This window comes from Ranitomeya imitator, chromosome 1 (genome assembly GCF_032444005.1).
Source record: "Ranitomeya imitator isolate aRanImi1 chromosome 1, aRanImi1.pri, whole genome shotgun sequence".
NCBI classification, from domain to species: Eukaryota; Metazoa; Chordata; class Amphibia; order Anura; family Dendrobatidae; genus Ranitomeya; species Ranitomeya imitator.
In genome coordinates, this window is record NC_091282.1 from 1,017,113,919 (window position 1) to 1,017,122,004 (window position 8,086).

The 8,086-nt window shown below is 45.3% G+C and overlaps 1 protein-coding gene across 1 annotated transcript in view; it reads right to left on the reverse strand.

Moving 5' to 3' along the window:
• The window catches only part of CLGN (calmegin), a 173,705-nt gene extending 167,480 nt beyond the window's left edge, over positions 1-6,225 (reverse strand). Inside the window, exon 1 of the mRNA XM_069743975.1 lies at positions 5,836-6,225. The gene's annotated coding sequence lies outside the window, so the exon portion shown is untranslated. The remainder of the gene's footprint in view (positions 1-5,835) is intronic.
• Between the last annotated feature and the right edge of the window lie 1,861 nt (positions 6,226-8,086).

Genomic DNA, 8,086 nt, shown 5'->3' on the forward strand with positions numbered 1-8,086 from the left:
TAGGGTAGAGGGACCACTAGGGCTCCTCAGACCCAGGACCTAAGAGCAAGTACTACTTCTTCACCACAATCCAGATCCCTGCCGATCCCATAAAATGTGAATATTCTTTAAAGGGTGAGAGTAGGTGGTAACAGGCAAGTCGTCCTTAGGGCTAAAGGGTGTTCAGGATCCCCATCACCACTATCACAAACGCAGCCATGTATTTCACTGGGTGCGTACACATGGCTTTGGGCAGCCCTATAAGTTTATGCATTTTATCCATCATAACATTGTGCATTGTTGTATATAATCTTATTACATCTAGTTACATTTCATGATTAAGCACAATATTTTTCAGTAACCTGACTTATAAACTGACCACATACTGAAAAAAAATCTCTATCTTCTAATGTGACCAAACTACTCAGTAAACTAACTTTGTCCTGTTCCCTCCTTCCAAATATTATCTGCATGTGAATCTGCACCCTACTTTCATCTGTCTCCACACCCTCCATACACATGATAACTGCACTTGATACTTGACTATAGCACTTAAACACACGGGCTGATGACCGGATCATGCAGCTTTATATGAAAATCCCTATTTATTATAATTGCCAGACCTGAACTAACAAGCACTTTTCACCTATTGTGTCCCCCCATTTCCTTGTAGATTGTAAGCTTGCGAGCAGGGACCTCACCCCTAATGTCACTGTTTAAATTGTCTTAACCCCTTACCGGCATCGGACGTACTATACCGTCCGATGCCGGCTCCCCTGCTTTGATGCAGGGCTCCGCGGTGAGCCCGCACCAAAGCCGGGACATGTCAGCTGTTTTGAACAGCTGACATGTGCCCGTAATAGGCGCGGGCAGAATCGCGATCTGCCCGCACCTATTAACTAGTTAAATGCCGCTGTCAAACGCAGACAGCGGCATTTAACTACCGCTTCCGGCCGGGCGGCCGGAAATGACGTCATCGCCGACCCCCGTCACATGTCCGGGGGTCGGCGATGCGTCTCCATTGTAGCCATAGAGGTCCTTGAGACCTCTATGGTTACTGATTGCCCGTCGCTGTGAGCGCCACCCTGTGGTCGGCGCTCACAGCACACGTGCAATTCTGCTACATAGCAGCGATCAGCAGATCGCTGCTATGTAGCAGAGCCGATCGTGCTGTGCCTGCTTCTAGCCTCCCATGGAGGCTATTGAAGCATGGCAAAAGTTAAAAAAAAAAGTTTAAAAAAATGTGAAAAAAATAAAAAAAACATAAAAGTTTAAATCACCCCTCTTTCGCCCCAATCAAAATAAATCAATAAAAAAAATATCAAATCTACGCATATTTGGTATCGCCGCGCTCAGAATTGCCCGATCTATCAAATAAAAAAAAGTATTAACCTGATCGCTAAACAGCGTAGCGGGAAAAAAACTCGAAACGCCTGAATTACGTTTTTTTGGTCGCCGCGACATTGCATTAAAATGCAATAACGGGCGATCAAAAGAACGTATCTGCACCGAAATGCTATCATTAAAAACGTCATCTCGGCAGGCAAAAAATAAGCCCTCAACCGACCCCAGATCACGAAAAATGGAGACGCTACGAGTATCGGAAAATGGCGCAATTTTTTTTTTTTTTTTTTAGCAAAGTTTGGAATTTTTTTTCACCACTTAGATAAAAAATAACCTAGTCATGTTTGGTGTCTATGAACTCGTAATGACCTGGAGAATCATAATGGCAGGTCATTTTTAGCATTTAGTGAACCTAGCAAAAAAGCCAAACAAAAAACCAATGTGGGATTGCACTTTTTTTGCAATTTCACCGCACTTGGAATTTTTTTCCCGTTTTCTAGTACACGACATGCTAAAACCAATGATGTCGTTCAAAAGTACAACTCGTCCCGCAAAAAATAAGCCCTCACATGGCCAAATTGACGGAAAAATAAAAAAGTTATGGCTCTGGGAAGGAGGGGAGCGAAAAACGAACACGGAAAAACGAAAAATCCCCCGGTCATGAAGGGGTTAACTCAAATTTATTGTCTGTACATGTCCCCGCTTAATTGTAAAGTGCTGCGGAATATGTTGGCGCTATATAAATAAAAATTATTATTACTACAATTTAATCTGCAATCGCTCTAAGTGATCCAGTATATACATAACAATATCTTTTCCTTGTGTCATAGAAGATGAATGGTAACTAAAGACATGTAACTTTCCATCTGGGTATTCACCTGGCGTTGCCCAGCAGCAGTCTCCCATCTTGGGGGTTGGAGCAACCAAGAAAGCAAATAATAAATCTGACATGTATATTTCCATAGCAGAAATTCAAAGCCTGACACTCAGATTTCTGCAGATTTGCTGTGGATGTGCTGCAAGTGTGCAACAGATCGTTACCAGGATTAGCCTATTTAATACGGACTTCGTGAAGTTAAGTCGCACGCTTCTGATTCCTATGGTGGATTTTTCAGAGGTGCCATTAAATGGAATGTCACCCCTGAAATGCAAATTAAACTACCAGTAATTAAACAGGGGGCTTTGCACCTATATGCTTTGTATGTTTCATTGCTGTAATTATTAATCAAAGCTTATTGTATATGTAAATGAGGGGGCTTCAATGCACCCTTGGTGCACCTTTATGCCGCCACAATTTGCATATGCCAAGAGTGCACTCAAGCCCCCCCCCCCACCCCCTTCCCCGTTCTGAAAATACTCACCCGGCTCGCTCCCTCGCCGGCGCTGCTTCCTCTCCTGGCCACATCTTCTCCTGTATGCGGTCACGTGGGGCCGCCGATTACAATCATGAATATGCGGCTCCACCTCCCAAAGGGGTGGAGTCGCATATTCATTACTGTAAATGAGCGGCCCCACGTGACCGCTCATGCAGTAGAAGGTGCGGCTAGGACAGGGCGCTGAGAGGGATCTGGAAGCTAGGTGAGTATTTTAATCACAGAGGTGGGGGCGCACAGGGGGTGGGAGGGGGTTGGGGACCTGGATATTGATTTTACACACTAATATTCATATCTTCTCTACAGCAAACGCTACTGCGGGGAAGATATGAATGGGGCTTCAGCACGATGCCGGGGACAGCGCTAAACTTTAGCGCTGTCTCCGGCACGGTGCGTGTGATACCCAGTGGGCACACGGGCGGCAAACATGTGCCGCACGTGTGCCACACTGATGTGCCACAAACGCACCGGCACACGGACACGGATAATTCCAGTACCGATTTTTCCGGTACCGGAAATATCTGGACGTGTGAGACTGCCCTAACAGAGTGTAACAGAAGTGCTAGCACAAAGATGATAAAATAACAACCCCCACAAACAATAGGAATAAATGTGCACATTATACCTCTTAACATCTTATAGCGCCCTCTGATGGGCAGGTGTGAACTTTTGTATTTTTCAGGTGAACACTTTTTACTATGGTGTAGAATATGGTCCATTCTCACATCATTGTACCCAAACAATGCATTATCTTCCACCTCCAGGACAGACTGCTACAATGCTCTGCACTAAGGGCATGCCTGCCTGGTGCTGCCAGGGCGTGAGGCGCCAAATGTGGGTGTGGGGCACGGCCTCTTTGTCAGCAATCTGTCAGATCTCCTATTCTGCCACAACGGTGCTTACAACTCCAGAAAGGTTGTAGAAGTCTCCGGAGCAGTGATCGGGATATACTTGCCACACAACACTCTTCTATTATACCAAGTCAATGGCAACCTACTGGTACAATTACAGGAAAATTGGCTTTTTGCGTAACAATTAGGCCGGGGTCACACTAGCGAGTTTTACGGACGTATGAGAGGCGCACAAAATACGCATTGCACACGGACCAATGATTTTCTATGGCCCAGTTCCTATCTGCCGTATTTTACGCATCCGTATTGTACGGCCGTAGAAAATCGCAGCATGCTGCATTTGTCAGCGTATTGCGCAAAAAATCCACCAATGAAAGTCAATGGGGGCGAGAAAAATGCGGATTACACACGGACCAACAGTGTGACTTGCGAGAAATACGCAGCGGTGTTCTATAGAACAGCCGGCAATTCAGTGCGGTGTACAGTAAAATCACACTGACAGGTTAGAATAGAATAGGTAGAATAAATGTCTACACATAGTATAGGGGTATACTATGCATTCCATTCATTCCCCATTTTTTACAGGCAGGGGCTGCTGCATTAGCAGGCTCCTGCTTGTAAAATTATTTAACCCCTTCAGATGGATTTACAGCGTGGGACAAGACTGAACGACAGAAGGTATGGGATATTGTTGATTTTTTTATTTTAACTTTGTTTCAGGTGACAAGGGTCTTCAATTGGATTGAGAGTATAATAAACTATTACAACACCCTGTGTCTTTATTTCAATATAATACTTTTTTCCTAATGTGTGTGTGTTTTATTAACCAATTACTACTATTGGTGTCTTATTGACACCTCTCCATTATTAACCTGGCTTAATGTCACTTTACAATAGCAAGGTGACATTAACCCTTTATTACCCCATATCCCACCGCTACACGGGAATGGGAAGAGAGTGGCCAAGTGCCAGAATAGGCGCATCTTCCAGATGTGCCTTTTCTGGGGTGGCTGGGGCAGATGTTTTTAGCCAGGGGGGGTCCTATAACCATGGTCCCTCTCTAGGCTATTAATATCTGTCCTCAGTCACTGGCTTTACCACTCTGGCGGAGAAAATTGCGCGGGAACCCTGCCAGTTTTTTCCGCGATTTAACCCTTTATTTTACCAGCTAGAACGTCCAAATTTTGCACATACACACTACTAACATTAGTAGTGAGGAATATGCAAAAAAAGGGATATGAAAAGGTTTACTGTATGTAAACCATGTCTCATATCATGTCGGGTTTGGGAAAGCCTGCCTACAGATGACATACGGATCACTATTTTGGGAACATTTCTGCGTATTACGGCTGTAAAAAACGGACCGTATTTCCCTACGCTGAGTGTGACGCCGGCCTTATGATGAAGTTATCATCGAGCTGCGTATGAAAGTGTTTGCAGCAATGGCAACCCCAATGGACAGGCTGATCAGGCTTGTCTCCCATCCAGGCTACATCCCACCAGTAGTCTAACCCTAGGCCATAACGGTGAGTTGTGCCAATGACGGTGTGGGGAGCGGATAAGTTCACAGTCTGACACACAATGGTCACCAGACAGAACAAGAAGCCACAGTAGGCCACGGTCACTCGTTCAGTATTTGGTCAGTATTTTACCTCAGTATCTGTAAGCCAAAACCCAAAGTGGAACAATCAGAGGAGAAGTATAATAGAAATATGTCCCCACTTCTGTATTTATCACCCACTCCTGGTTTTGGCTTACAAATACTGAGGTAAAATACGGACTGATAGTGTGAACGTGGCGTTACCGCAGCTTGGGCATGAACCTTCACAGGAGACTGTAGGTGCGGTACCACAATACAGGCACAATGTTACCACAGCCAGATGCCGCCATGTAACCAGCGCCACCACCAATGTCCCAGAGACTACAGTGAAGGCTGGTGACCATTTCATGGTGATATCAGATCTTCCAGGCGCTGATTGATGGTGAAGCTCTAGGACTGTGGCCATTACATCAGTCACACCAGGGCAGGTCACTGGGGCAATGGGCCTGCTGCATCCTCTGAGGGAGGGGGAGGGTCAGGGGATGGAGGAGACGCTGCCATAGTGACAGCAGACATGTAGCCCACCTCCTCAGTGGTATGTTAGTACCAGGTCTAGCAGAATACTGGGCTGACATCACCAATGCACTGGCGGCATAAGCCCGCCCTGCCTCACCCGCCCGTGTATAGTGAGGGTACCGCTGGCACCGCACTGGCCGCGGGCAGGAGACAGGTGCAGGGGGATACTCACTGCGGGCAGGGATGACAGGTCAGCGGCCCGGTGTAATGACGACGCTCAGGTCTCCAGTAATAATCCTCCTCCTGCTGCTGCTCGGAGTCTGGGCGGGGGATGGGAGAGTGAGAGGAGGGCCGCCGTGTGGTGGTGACACTGACACCGGGCATCACTGTGACTGCCGTGCACAGTGTATGGAATGGCTGCACACAGGACGGGCACTGCCCATCACCCATCTGCCGCTGTCTCCCCACAGACTCCCTATTACCGGAGGCTCTGTGCAGGGCTGGGCATGGTGTTCCTGTGGTGCCCATAAGGTCTGGCAGCGCCCCATCACTGTGACAATGTGTCCGGTTGGTCCCTCCAACTATCCAGCATCCGCACCGTTTGTCTCCCACGGCCATGTGCGCACGGAATTTAAAAACGACAAAGCAAAAGCCGCTTGAGTAACTGTTCCATTTTTGCGGTGTTTTCTAGGCGTTTTTTGGTCCTGAGGCGTTTTTTTCTTAGTGTCTGAACATTTCTTGAAGCGTATAAAGTTACTTTGTGAGCGGTATTCTCACATTTCTTTTAAATCCTTAAGCAAATCTCTATGGGCATATACTGAAAGATGGCGGAAAAACACTTTGGGTACGTGACATTTAGGGGGAATCGTTCAGAGCAAGATTCTCCCTATTAATTTCTATTCAATAACGCCCTGCAGTTCAGACATTCAGCCTTTCGATCATTTTTATAACTTCAGGTTTTCAAAAACATTAAGCGTTCAGAAGAAGTGAGCTGCCATCCGTCTGGAGTTTTCAGCTAATACTAGTTTTCCGTCAATGGGAAGGCTACAAAGACATCTGGGCATCTTTTTGAACATTGTGTAAGCGTTTTTGAGACATTTTCACCTCATGAAACGCTCACATTTTATTCATTGTTTAACCCCTCCCCAACGTCCGCCGTACATGTACAGCACAGTAGGAAGTGCGTTCTTGTAAACCAACGTATATGAATGGCACATCATTTTGCCAACAAGCAGAACCGGCAAAATCATAAGCGGGTGCCAGCTACAGATCATAGCGGACCCCCTGTTGCAACAGCTGTGATGGGTGCCAGCAATGATCACCGGTCGCCATTCAACTCTTCTGATGCCATGGCAATGAGAGCAGCATATATCTGCTTAATTAAGAGAGAGCTCCCTCTTTGTCCCCTTCAGCACCCTGCATTGCTGATGGTTGCCATTATGACCAAATAATGGCTGTAGGGTCACCCAGTTACAGTGACATACCTGTCAGTTTAACCCCTTTACCCCCAAGGGTGGTTTGCACGTTAATGACCGGGCCAATTTTTACAATTCTGACCACTGTCCCTCTATCAGGTTATAACTCTGGAATGCTTCAACAGATCCCAGTGATTCTGACATTGTTTTCTCGTGACATATTGTACTTCATGACAATGGTAAAAATTCTTTGATAGTACCTGCGTTTATTTGTGAAAAAAACGGAAATTTGGCGAAAATTATGAAAATTTCGCAGTTTTCCAACTTTGAATTTTTATGCAATTAAATCACAGAGATATGTCACACAAAATACTTAATAAGTAACATTTCCCACATGTCTACTTTACATCAGCACAATATTGGAAACAAAATTTTTTTTTGTTAGGGAGTTATAAGTGTTAAAAGTTGACCAGCAATTTCTCATTTCTACAACACCATTTTTTTTAGGGACCACATCTCATTTGAAGTCATTTTGAGGGGTCTATATGATAGAAAATACCCAAGTGTGACACCATTCTAAAAACTACACCCCTCAAGGTGCTCAAAACCATATTCAAGAAGTTTATTAACCCTTCAGGTGCTTCACAGGAATTTTTTGAATGTTTAAATAAAAATGAACATTTAACTTTTTTTCACAAAAAATTTAATTCAGCTCCAATTTGTTTAATTTTACGAAGGGTAACAGGAGAAAATGGACCCCAAACATTGTTGTACAATTTGTCCTGAGTACGCCAATACCCCACATGTGGAGGTAAACCACTGTTTGGGCGCATGGCAGAGCTCGGAAGCGAAGGAGCGCCATTTGACTTTTCAATGCAAAATTGACTGGAATTGAGATGGGACGCCATGTTTCGTTTGGAGAGCCCCTGATGTGCCTAAACATTGAAACCCCCCACAAGTGACACCATTTTGGAAAGTAGACCCCCTAAGGAACTTATCTAGAGGTGTGGTGAGCACTTTGACCCACCAAGTGCTTCACAGAAGTTTATAATGTAGAACCGTAAAAAT